Source organism: Malus domestica, chromosome 15 (genome assembly GCF_042453785.1).
Source record: "Malus domestica chromosome 15, GDT2T_hap1".
Taxonomy (NCBI): domain Eukaryota; kingdom Viridiplantae; phylum Streptophyta; class Magnoliopsida; order Rosales; family Rosaceae; genus Malus; species Malus domestica.
Genome location: NC_091675.1, coordinates 47,656,929 through 47,671,458, shown reverse-complemented (window position 1 = coordinate 47,671,458; position 14,530 = coordinate 47,656,929).

The window sequence follows — 14,530 nt, the reverse complement described above, 5'->3', positions numbered from 1 at the left end:
AATGGAGTAGATCAGCGATCTTCATAGTACAATCTAGAAATTATGCGGAGGATGAACCTCGTAACAAAATCCCTAAATGAGATGACATCCTTGTGCACTTAGCAAACATACAGTCTTTCAAAAGATAAAGAATTGATTTTGTATGATGGTTGCACAACACACATGCCAAGTCTGTAGGAATATGTCGCTTCCCTAGATTTTCCTTGGTAGGGATAATGTTTTTTCAAAGCTTCCATAAGCAAATCCTCACCTTGGGGGGAACATTAGCCTGCCAAACCCTAGCCCAAAATTTAGTGTTGTAACCCGAGGTTGCAGAGGAGGAAGCCTCATTGTTTATCGGATTCAACCATTCCCGAGTGATGTGGTAAGCACTTCTCACCGAAAAATTACCACTCTTCTCAAAATGCCATATTAAATGGTCAACTACATGGCAGAAGCTCAGAGGTATTGCACGAATCGCTTCCACTTCTCGAAGAAAAAAAACCCCAACAATTCCACGTTCCATGCCCTTACCGTATAAAAGATGAGTTGGCAAACATTTTGGAGAAGGTAATTGGTGGGTTTTAGGGAGAAGATACAGAAGATGGATAGAAGAGGGATCCAAATATCCTCCTAAATATTGATTGATTTTCCGCTCCCCACTTGTCATCTAGAGCCCAAGCCAACAATTGTACGAGCAGTGCACAAACTCTTCCAACAATACAAAAAGTCAGAAGATGCAGATGTATTTAGGAAGTTGGAATTAGGAAAGTACTTTGCTTTCAACACATGGGCCACCAAAGAATGCGGATCCAAAATGAGTCTCCATCCCAAAATAAGTCTCCATCCCTATTTAGCAAGTAAACCAAGAGTGAAGGCATAAAGGTTCCTGAAAACCAACCCACCCTTACATTTAGGGAAACACAATTTATCCCAAGAGTACTAATGAATGCATTTCTCACCATCACAGTCATTCCACCAAAAGGAGGCTACTAACCGGTTCAAACTATCACAAAAATATTTTGGTAAAAAAGAGCAATTCATAACATATGTAGGAATAGCTTCAGCAACAGCTTTGACAAGAAGTTCCTTTCTAGCCACACTTAGAAGCTTCCCATTCCAACTCTGTAACCCTTTCCAAATACGCTACTTAATATAAGTGAGAGTTGTTAGATTATTGTGCAAGAGAAGTTTTCTATTTCCTTTTATTTAAAAACCCATATTTTGATTTTTATTTTATTTTATTTTATTTATTTATTTCACACACTGAGTGCAGTGTTATATTTTTTCGACTTCGAGTTCAAGTGTGATAGCTTTTGCCTCATTTGAAATTTGTAGAAATAAATTTTTTCTAGTGCTAATTAATATAAGTTCATCCACTTAGTGTGAACTAGCCCATTCTTCCCAACTAAAAATTAGCCCACGCCACCTTAACAACTCTTAAGACAAAGTTAATCAGATTTTTTTTTATGAGTCCAGCGATAGCATTAGTAAGTTAGATTAGCCACCGACGTGGTTCAAACTCACATCATCATGCAAGGGCACAACACATTTCCACCATTGTGGTAAAGGGCCACTTGCCAAAGTTAATTAGGCATAATAAAAGGAAAATGAAAATTATAGCTCACTCTTGTAGAAACTCCCTACTCCACTATTACTTAGCAATTAACAACATTAATTAGTCGTTCCCTTAATAAGATTGAAACGTAAACCTTTTATGAAATTGAAATGAACAATCTTACTAGGATGGTAGATGTCAAGCTCATCTGTGCAGTCAAGACTTTTAGGTTTGGCTTTCCTTGTCAGATATTGTAATTGAACCACACACATGCGCAATCTAGGTTTAGGTTATTCTCTATTTATGGGTTATATCTGCTGGGAAGAAATGTTCAAGAATGTGGCACATCTCACTTCAAAAGGTTTGTTCATGCATGTGCATCTCATGTCTACATTTCTGCTACATTCTGACTAGTTATGTTGTCTAGGTCAAAATTCCTCACTGATGTCCGGCTAGCTCGGCACACAATTTAAGATAACTAATAGGATTAAAAGCACACCACAAAGTAGCACACAAATGTCCTATTGATTTTCCTTATTAAAGCTAAGATTTGTCAATTGTAGCATATGAAAATAAGGGTCTTTCCCGCAGAAGATTGTTTTATCTAACTACTTAAAATGTCACAAAAACTAGGCTGCTGTCCCTACTGGCCAGTCACCGAAAAATAATTATTAGACCAATTTACACTTATCTAAATTCTACGAAATTTTATATGAAGACACGAGACACACAGAGCTACGCTCACACAAATTTTTGAGATTTTTGGAGTTGATTTGCTATTTAAATTAAATCGAACAAAAACAGGACAGAAACAAATTTTAAATAGTTCACAAATTAAGAAAAACGAGTCAGGGGAATTGCTATCCACCACCAAATAATCATGCAAACATGTTATGTTTCATTCAAATTCCTTTTATTTCAGGATGAAGATGCTCAAGTTGGCTCAATGTTAGAACTCAACCTATTACTCTTTCTTATGTAGTATGTTAAGAGAATGACATTTTCAACTTAACTTAATCCCTAGCATGCAATCTAGAATGGCGTGTTCATAGATTTAACAAGTAGAAATCATTAAGAACGAAAAGAGTTTGAGTCATCACAATGCATCGTAAGTACTGGTGTTGTCTTACTTATCCTAGAAATTGGTTCACATGTTAATTGCAATTAACAAGTACTACTCTAGAACATATGTAGGTCCTCATTCGACAAGGGCAGACACACACATATTCATAGCGTTAGAATCCTAGATGTGCTTACTATGTATGCATCCATAGAAAACAAATAAAGAAATCATCAATGAGACAAGTAGTGAACCAATTTTCATCCGTTCATAAAAGTAATTCAAACAAAATGTCATAACAAACTTGCAATCATATTCGGGGCTTCCAAACAGCCCCTAACTACTAAAAATTTAGTTGCACACAATCCTTAAGTTAAAACAAAAGATAGACATGAGTTTGAGAAGATAGAACCGAAAGAAATCGACTAAGGCCTCCTCCTCTTTCCTTCCTTCCCCAACGCTGCTTTTAAACCAATTCTTGCTGCATCATTTTCTTCTCCTTAACTCACCCACTAATAGCCATTTAGTGATGACAATAAGTGAGAGGAAATTGTAAAACAATTGTAACTCTTTAGGTAGCCTTTATGCCAATTACTCCCCCTTAATCCTCATCTTCAATTCCATTCCCTTTTATATTTGAATAAGTGTCAGCTGACTTGTTCTTGGTTGCATCAGTTTTGGCTGCTAGATTTATTGGGTTTATTGCTTTCATTGCAGTTACAAACTGCTCAACCTCTTGGTAACCTTTTAGTGTTAAAACGGCCATAATTTCTTCTAGAAAAATGATATTAGCAATCCGCGAAATGCTCCAGAAAATAGACAGTCATAGCTTTCCAAGCATATAAGGCTCATTCTCTAATTCATTCTGAGCTGTTCGCAACTTTCTTCCAAAGTCATCTGATCTGCACATGCATTTTTAACGAATTTGTTACTTAAAATCCCACTTGTGCTATTTTTCTTTTATTTGCTTGACAAATCCCACAAAACACAAAAACAAAGTAAATAGCTCAAAAATATAAGGAACTAACTAAGAAAAGACAAGTGAATTTGATGTAAAATATATATAAATATGAGCTTATCAATAACCTAAATGGGTTAACTAACAGCTTTTATACGAGATTGAATTTTCAGCCTTTGATCTGCAAAGATTGTTCTCTATGTTGACAAGCGTTCCTTGTCCTTGTTGCTATAAATAATTTTGAGAGGGTTTGTTTTTCCTCACCATCTCAGATCTCCCTAGGAGCATCAAGTCTTTTCTTTGGGTAATATTCTTCTTTGAATATTTGTATATCTCCAAAAATGCTTGTTTAAATCTTCTTATATGCTCAATTGTTTTGGCTAGGAAATTTACATTTTCAAGGAGTGTTTTTAAACCTTGGGCTACCTCTTGTGTTCTTCATTAGAAACCCTAGCCACAAAACCATGGTCATGCATTAAACACCCACTCATTGTAGAATAGGGTTGCATTGTTCTTCATGGTTTTGTTTTAATTTTGTGGTCAAGTTCTTCAAGTTTCAAATCTTTAAACTGACCCGTTTTGGATTCTCATCAGTTTCTTCCTTCAAGTATTTGTTTGGAGAAACTAACTAATCATTGAATCCAGATTTTTTTATAACCATCATTGTCATATCATTTGCATTGGTTGTGTTGATATCGGTGCCATAAGGTGAAGAGTTCAAGAGGAGCTGCCACTTCGTGCAGACTGAAGGAGTTTATCTCGTGTAAGACAAGGTTATACAAAGATAAAGCTGCTCCGTAGATTGGTCTCAGAGGAGAGTCCTCGGTCATTTAACCCATAGGTGCGTTTTTCCTGCCAAAAACTTATTGTGCTCCAAGTTTGTTAAACTTGTTCATGTATCTTACTTGCATATGTTTCATGCATCCAATGAGTTGTTCTTTTATATGTGTTAGCTACCAAGTTTACATTACATATTATGAGCAATAAACTGAATTGTTGTAGACTATGATAACTTGTAGTGAACTAAGTTTGATTCATAGGTTTGGATTTGATTAACTGACGAATCTGTATTTAGTTAACTGGTGAGCTTGACTAGTTAATCCAGCATACTTTGTTTCATAATTACTTTGTCATTGCTATTTACATAATGAACTGATATCTAAATGTGTTCAAGTTTATGAATTATTATTGTGAAACTAATCTGGGCAGACTCTGATTAGTTGGACGTATTAGTCAGTTGGAATTTGTTATTGCAACTACTCTTTATATTACTAACTAACTTGTAACTAGTTGACTAGCTCATTTGACTAGTCTACTATGTAAAGTTAAATTTTTTATTTGCAAGATATTTCGCATGGTATCAATTTCACTATCCTAATCTTAAATAATACATCGTATCCTTTACACAGAAAACATGACCAATGAACTCTTTTTCTCACATAATGTGAACTTTTAACCAAAACTGGATGAGGTTAGTGCCTTTGTGTGGCCCTTAATTTGAGGAGGCTCAATTTTTGTCTAGGTTTAGCTTAGGTTTGGGAAGAAATAGGGTTCTAAAAGCCTGCATGAGCTAAACCCAAAATCTTTTTTAGGATAAAGAGGAACATAATCGAACCCAATAGCAAGGCCCAATTGTGTAGGAGTGGAAAGACGAATGGGCTGACACACATACAAAAGCTAACCAATTTTTGATCTGTCATTGAGTTTTTAACGTGTTTGTGTTGTCTCAAGTTATCTCAAACCGACTTGTAACGCCCAATAATACATAAAAGATAAAGTATTTTGTTCGATGTACATCAAAACTGTACATTTAATTCAATTAAACAACAAAACAAAAGTAGTTTCATCCCCGTTAGATCAAATAATCTGACGACTCTCATTTTATTGTGTAACTGAATTAAATGTGCACTTTTGATGTGCATTAGAGAAAGTCTCCTTATGATGCCATTTCAATTTACTTTGACACATTGGATATGAGATTCAAACCAAACTTATGATACTCTTAAATCTTGTATAATAAATCCGTCATCAACTACAACTATGCATGGCTAGCTTTTGTTTTACATGGAACAAACAAATCACCTGAGACAAATTAATGTTATGATTAATTATGGTAAACATATTTGAGACAAATTAATGTTATGATGATTAAAAATGATTAATTGGTAAGCTAATGTTATACTCACGTGACGAAACCATTAACTAATTTCCTTTAAAAGAAAAAAAAAATGATTAATTGGTAAATGCATTGTCTTAGTTGTGGATCAAAATTTGATGGAGGGGGAGGGCCCTCTCAGAGAGAGTTGGGACTTGGGAGGGGCACAGAAAGATGGGAGAGGGGTGTGTGAGAGTGACATTTAATATTTAATAGGAATTAGAAAGAAAAAAAAAGATGTGGCAATGTTTCTCTTGGATTTGATTAGAGAAGGAAAATATCAAAAGGCTGCCAAAAGGTATGGAAATGGAAATGAAGACCCTAACCCCTCCACTCCTTTTCTCTATCTTGTCTTTGTCACTGTTCCTCAAGACATCTTTTCTCTCTTTCATTCTCTCGAAAAATTATACTATCTCTTGATATATACGATTTGGTTACTGAATCTTTAATCAAGATTTAACGGTAAAAAACTATCATTTACTCCATTTTTTTATACTCAAATGTCTCTCACCCACTTAACACGCACACAATTACACTGTAAAATGGTTGGTGTGACCCAAACACTACCCTACCTTGCGTTACACTATGTTTAGAATTAATGAATTTGCTCTGTTGTTAAGTTCATAAAGTGACATACAAATAACTAATTGTTAAAATCAATCGTCCACACAAACAATTACTTTTAAACATACATATAAGTCAGTGCATTCAAGTTCACATTAATCAACGACTACAATATAGACAAATGCTGACTAGACTCTAGCATTCTCTCCTCCGTCACACATATTCACTAATGTTTTGTATAATTAACACACACACACACACACTCTCTCTCTCTCTCTCTCCCTCTCTCTCTCTCTCTCTCTCTCAAGCATCCAAAAGTTGAAAAGTAGTGAAAGGTGTGGGAGGGTGTTTCCTGGTGGCTGACAGGCATTGCATCAGATATGCGCACAAGCAAACTAGCAAACTAGCAAACTAGCAACCAGCAAAGCACGCTTTGGCTTTGGCTTTCAGGGGGCCGGGAGGGAATCACATGACGCTCCGATTGCGTCACCTAACGCTAGGAATTCATCTTATTTACATTTAAGTGTAAGAGGTTTAAATTTTCATTCTTATAAATTACGAATTCGATACTTAATTATATTTCAAAACTTTCACAACCTTTAAATATATTAATCCACGTACAGGGTTTACATGCTTAACAGTATTTATCATAGTTCTACTTGGAAGTGATTTTGTTGTTCCCTTGTTGGGGGATTAATAGTTTGAACTTTGCAAGGTCTTAGACGGTAGATTACAGATTTGAAAGCAATTTAACCTAAAATGTTTAAGCTTAATAAGTTCATAAATAAATGTATGAAGTATTAGAATATATTCTCATATGCGTATGGAACCTCGAGAAATGTTTGTGTCACGTGTGAGACTATAGAGGACAAGTCCACATCAACCCTAAAGTGGTTCTTCACACTCCCATGCTGAGAGTAAGTGCAACGGACAGTCGAAGAGTCCAACCCTGCAGAAATCAATCCAATGCAATCCAATTATTCAAACTCCGAAGTTGTATCTTTCTTATGATCCTGCTAAACTGCGCAATGATCGACAATCTTGAATTATATATATTCATACACATGTTATTGAGAATGAGTCTCTCATTGATTGGAGAAAGAATCTTGTATAGGCTTATAAGAGGTTGGGTTACTTCACATATTTTCAATTGATTTTATGGTGAAATCTTAACTTTCTTCATGGTATAAGAACAGGTTGTCTCATATGTGAAGCCAAACGACCACACACACTTCACATCATCCCGTTATGTTGTCCACGTGTTAGACTTGAAAATTTGCCACATGTGAGGGGGCGTATTGAGAATAAATCACACGTTAATGGAAGGAGAGACCTTACATGAACTTATAAGAGATTGTGCTAGCTACTCCCCTTATTACGAATTGATTTTATAGTAGAACTCTTAACTTTCTTCACATTTAACATGCATTGCATGCCTATGAGTAACAGTTAAGAAGCAACTCACTTCATAACATGATTTGAACACCACTTAGGCTGATGGTTTTGTCATTTTTTAAAGTTGGAATCTCATCAGGATCGGTATGAAAACTTCTCGGGATTGTTTCGCTCATAAGAATTCTCTTTGATCTTGAAGGAATGCCGAGTAACTATGCGTGTGTGTGTGTGTGTGTGTGAGAGAGAGAGAGAGAGAGAGAGAGAGAGAGAGAGAGAGAGAGGAAACAGAAGATGGTTATAGAGTATAGAGTACATTGAATTATTTTGTCCTTTGAGCAAAATCTAATGGATTGCGATTATTAATAATCATTGCTTTAGTTATCTACACTGTAAGCTAAATATTTTACAATACTTTTGGAAAAAAGAAAAACTACAGAAATTCAGCTAAATATTTTACAATACTTTTGGAAAAAAGAAAAACTACAGAAATTCGAATCTTACATATGAGCGTTAATATATGATTAGCCAATATTATTTGAAGACTTTCAATAATATGAGTTGATTGATGTTACTGCATCCAGTGTGAGTTCAATGAATTAATAAATATGTATCAGTAATTAGTGGATAAAATCTGAAGTTTGGAGGACCATAAAATATAAAGTGTAAGCGTGAAAGGAATCTTAATTGACACACCCTGACCCAGAGGATCAAGGCGTGCTAGCCGTCACGTGAGCGTGACATAACCAAAAGTACGACACGGAAGCAGGATATAACAGAATATGAAGGAATTCAAACCAATCTCTAGTAGAACCACCTACTAGAATAAAAGGATGAGTTATAAGGTAAACACAAAAATTCAGAGCATAGGTTTAAGTGCAATTAAGTAGGACCAAAATAAAATACATCACCCGCAGGTGAGTCCTACATGCAGAACGTCTGTTAGAATGCCGAAAAAGACCACGAGAACCACCAACCGCTAACTAGAACCTAGAGGGGCGCAAAACAAAGATGAGTGGGTCAGTAAAATCAAAGATTTTCCAAAACATTTCGTTTAAAACATTTCTAACCCCTCACCGTAAAACCTATATACTTTCCCAGAAAAATAGTATATAAACATATATATACACATATCATCAAAACTCAGCTCATATCCATCAACATAACATCTCAGAAATAATATGCCACGCCATGCCAAATATAATCAGAAATGCATCAATATCAATCAGGTGAAATAATAAATCAACCGGAGACCCTACAATGGTCCTGTACGGCTGATTCTAAAGCTCAACATCCCACTCAGCCGGAGTCACCACAGTGACCTATACGGCCCTGCCGGAGTCACCAACTGTGACCTGTACCGCACTACACTGCACATCACTCGGAACTACGTATAGTAGTCTGTACAATGAAAGGTGTATAAATACGCTCTAGTGCTTCTCTCATCAATCATCAGCGCGCATAACTAAGGTCACCCACTAGTCGGAATCACATCTAGTGATCTATACGACTAGCATGTCGGAACCCTCACATGGTTTGTACAACATCCACCTACTTGGATCCAAGACGAGCGTGCGGTGTGGTGAATAATAATATAAGCACTAACACCTAGGGTGCAGGTTATGAGCTTTCAATGCAATTCTCATAAAATAACTCATCTGAATAATATAAAAACTCACATGTGCGTCCACCGCGTCAATTAACATATATATGCATCAATTATCAAACTAAATATCTCAACATTTGCATGCATGGCAATTTAAATCATAATTTTCATATAAACGCATTTTCTGGGAAAAACAGTTGTATATAGGTAATACGAAAACAAAACTGCCCACTCACTGATAAGTCGATGGGTCGTAACCCCCGTGACGTCCCTGGATGCGCTCGTCCTCGGGATAGGTGTCACCTATATACGAAACAACTATAAAAATGTTAATTTAAACACATAACCAACAATTCGAAATAACTTCTCATACGATGCTCAATTTGGGTATATGAATATACCACATCGACCTATTTGACGTCACGGACGTCGAGAAATTTTTAGATTAATTTTTTGGTGTCACACGCGCCCCCACGCGCCAGGGAACACGCGGACACACGCGCCCCCCACGCACGTCATCTTCCCCAGCCAGTCGCCGGACTGGTTTTTCCGGTGGCCGGATTCCGGCGAGTTTTAAAACTTCTTGTTCTCATTCGTTTCTCAACCGTTTTCTCCGTATTTTATATCAAAATGAAGCCCCAAACATGAAGTTTCACGCTATACTACTTTAAGGCTCTAAAAACTTCGAAATCTTACCGGAGAAATCCCACGAAAACTGGCCAACTTTGAACGTGGTGATTCTGACGTCCAAAACTTCCAAACGAATGTCCCAGAGCTTCCTTAGAACCTCCCTAAGCTCACTATAAGCTTGGATTGACCTAAAAATCAACCAACACCAAGTTCATGAACAATGCCAAAATCGGTGCTTATGGTTTCAACGTGAAATCGAAAGATTTCTTACCTGAAATGGGTGTGGTTGAGTTCGTAGAGTCCTCACGAGCACGATGGTGTCTTCAAAATCCTCGATCTATGAAGTTTCAGGGGGTTTTGGTGTTGGTCCGTACGATCGATGTGAGAGAGAGAGAGTGAGAGTCGTGAGGGAGGAGAGAGAGAGACACGGGAAAGAGGGGGAGGAAAAGGGAAATGTCCCGAGGGTGTGTGTGGGGTCTCCAAACAAACCCAACATCAAACCCTAACCACACAAATTTACAAAACCATTAATTTTAATCCATCCCAACTTAAATATATTTTTTCCAAAACTTATATAAAGTTAATCCAAATAGCGTCACACACACACATACCTTAATACCCGCTAAGAGTAAATCCGTCATTTCACGTCCTTAATAAGAAAATCCCGGGACGGGCTGTGACAATCTCCCCTCCTTATAGAATTTCATCCCCGAAATTCCCATAACCAATTAAACCACTTAATACCCATAGAATAATCTTGGGTACATCTCTCTCATACGATCTTCTGTCTCCCAGGTAGCTTTTTCTATGGAATGGTTCCTCCACAACACCTTCACCAAACTCACCGTCTTATTCCTTAGAACCTTATCTTTCCAATCCAAGATTGTGACTGGTTCCTCATCATATGTCAAATCCGAATTAATCTCTAGCGGTTGAGGAGGGATCACATGAGAAGGATCAGAAATATAATGTCGAAGCATAGAGACGTGCATTATGGACCTTAGATAACTCCGGAGGCAACTCCAACCGGTAGGCAACTTCACCAACTCTTTCAATGATCACATAAGGTCAAATGTATCTCGGACTTAGCTTTCCTCTTTTTCCAAATCGTACCACACCTCTCCAAGGTGACAATTTCAAAAATACCCAATTGCCCACATTATACACTCGATCAGTGGCATGTCGATCTGCTAAACTCTTCTGTCGATCCTGGGCTACTTTCAGGTTAGACTTAATCACCTGAATATTTTGAGTAGTCTCATCCACAATCTCTGGGCCTTCTAACACTCTTTCACCAACCTCAGACCAACACAATGGCGTACGACACGCCCTACCATAAAGTGCCTCAAATGGTGACATACCAATGCTCGAGTGAAAACTATTATTGTAGGCAAACTCCATCAAGTCGAGGCGATCATGCCAGGAATCACCGAATTGTAATACTAAAGATCTCAACATATCCTCCAACGTCTGAATAGTCCTCTCTGATTGCCCATCAGTTTGAGGATGATAAGCAGTGCTATAAAGCAATTGCGTACCAAGAGCTTCCTGAAAAGCTACCCAAAATTTAGAAGTAAATCTTGGGTCTTGATCAGAAATAATATTCACTGGAACTCCATGATACTTCACAATCTTCGTAATGAACAACTTAGCCAATTTATTCAGAGGATACTTCTCCCTCACTGGAATGAAATGCGCTGACTTGGTAAGTCGATCCACAATCACCCAAATACCATCAAATCCGTTTCGTGTATGAGGGAGTTTATACACGAAATCCATGGTTATATTTTCCCATTTCCACTGGGGAACGGAAAGTGGCTGCATTCGCCCAAAAGGCTTTTTTCTTTCTGCTTTAACTTGCTGGCAAATAATACATCTACTCACATACTCAGCAATTTCCCTCTTCATACCCGGCCAATAATAAAATGGTCGAATGGTATGGTACATTTTAGTTCCTCCTGGGTGCATCGCATAAGCTGAACAATGCGCTTCATCCAAAATTTCCTTCTTTAATTCCTCATTACTCGGAATATACATTCTATTTTCCTGCATAAGCATACCATCTGATTCCCGAATCCTGAGGTCTTTCTTTTTCCCTTCACTTCTTAACTGAACCATTTCTTGAATTTCCTCATCCACCATCTGAGTTTCGAGTATACGATCAACCAAAACTGGCCTGACTTGAAAACTAGCAAGAAAGGCTCCACTTCGATCTTCCAACTCCAACTTTACTCTAGTTGCCCTCAGTTCAGCAAGAAGAAGAACACGGCTAGCATATAAGGCATTGAGTCTACCTTGAGGTTTCCTACTCAGTGCGTCAGCCACCACATTAGCATGACCCGGATGATACTCAATAGTGCAGTCATAATCACTTAATAATTCCATCCATCTTCACTGATGAAGATTAAGATCATGCTGAGTAAATAGATACTGAAGACTCTTGTGATCAGTGAAGATCTTACACTTCTCACCATAAAGATAATGCCTCCAAATCTTCAAAGCAAATACAATGGCTGCCAATTCAAAATCGTGAGTAGGATAATTCCTTTCATGATTTTTCAACTGTCAAGAAGCATAAGCAATCACTCTATTATGCTGCATCAAAACACATCTCAAACCATTCAAGGAAGCATCACTATAAATCTCAAAATTACCGCTATCATCAGGAAGTACCAATATCGGAGCATGAGTGAGGCAATATTTCAATTGCTGGAAACTCCGCTCACAATTCTCATCCCACTCAAATTTAACATCCTTCCTGGTCAACTTCGTTAACGGCAAAGCAATCATAGAAAAATCCTGAACAAACCGTCGGTAATAACCTGCCAAACCAAGAAAACTTCGTACCTCAGTGACGGTTCGAGGTTGTTCCCAATTCTCCACTGCTGCTATCTTTTGAGGATCAACTTGGATTCCTTGAGCCGATACAACATGCCCCAAAAATGCCACTTCAGTCAACCAAAATTGACACTTACTGAACTTGGCATACAACTGATGTTCCCTCAATTTCTTTAATACCAAGTTAAGATGTTGGATATGATCTACTTTAGATTTAGAGTATACCAGAATATCATCAATAAAAACTATAACAAATTTATCAAGATATTGCTGGAATAGCTCATTCATCAACCTCATGAAAGCTGCAGGTGCATTAGTCAACCCAAATGGCATAACCAGAAATTCATAATGTCCGTAACGGGTTCGGAAAGCTGTCTTAGGTACATCTTCCTCTTTAATCTTCAACTGATAATAACCGGATCTCAAATCAATCTTAGAAAATACACACACACCTTTCAGCTGATCAAACAAATCGTCGATGTGAGGCAATGGATAACGGTTTTTAATCGTTACCCAGTTCAATTGCCTATAGTCAATGCATAATCTCAGAATTCCATCTTTCTTCCTCACAAATAATACTGGAGCTCCCCAAGGTGACGAACTAGGCTTAATGAAACCTTTATCAAGTAATTCTTGCAACTGAATTTTCAATTCTCTCAACTCAGCAGGAGCCATTTTATAAGGAGTTAGAGATGTAGGGTCAGTACCTGGAAGCAAATCAATAGAGAATTCCACCTCTCTGTCTGGCGGCAGCCCCGGCAAATCATCAGGAAATACATCCGGATAATGTCTGACCACACCAACTTCTTCTATACTAGGAGAAACAACATCATTTAACACCACATGTGCTAAATATCCCTGACAACCCTTCGATAATAATTTCCTTGCTCTTATGGCAGAGATAACACCATATCTCACCCCACTTCTTTCGCCCACAAAAGTAACCTCGGGTAGTCCAGGACGATAAAAAGTAACTGATTTACCATAACAATCAATATGGGCACGATTATAATGCAACCAATCAGCCCCTAGAATCACATTAAAATCCACAATATCTAACGGAATAAGATCAGCTGGCATAACTATGTCATCTACCATCACTGGACACCCAAGATACACACTAACAACATAACATTTATCTCCTCTAGGCATGGCAAACTCTAAATCAAATCCTAGAGGTGAAGGGTGAGGTTGAGTCATTTGAGCAAACGTATGAGAAATCACAGAATGCGTAGCACCACAATCAATCAAAACCTTAGCAAAATGACCAAGAACATTTAACGTACCCATGATTAAGTCCGGATGGTTCTGAGCCTCTTGCAGTGAGATGTGATTAACACGCCCCTGAGCTTGCTGTCGTCCACCACGACCTCTACTGCCTTGATTACCTCGCCCTTGGGGAGCACGTCCCTGGCCTGACTGACTAGGCTGCCTAGATAATCCTGCACCACTAGTAGCAACTTCTCCCTGACTGGGCTGACCTCCCTGATGCCACTGAGATCCACCAGCTGGCATAGATGAATAAGAAGAATAACCCCCAAAGTCCTGAGAATACCCTGTCTGAGAATAAGGCTCCTGGGGATACTGATAAGGTCCGGGAGCACACGGAGCAGCATCCCCCTGGTAGTGGTAGGCACTACCACGACTCGATTGGCCATAACTACCAGGTCCAAAACTCTGTTGAATCGGCGCTGGAGGTGGCATAGTGGTCTGCTGAGGTCTCTGCTGACCCTGGGGACACTGAGAAGCCCGATGTCCCATTTGCCCACAATTAAAACAAGCACCACTAC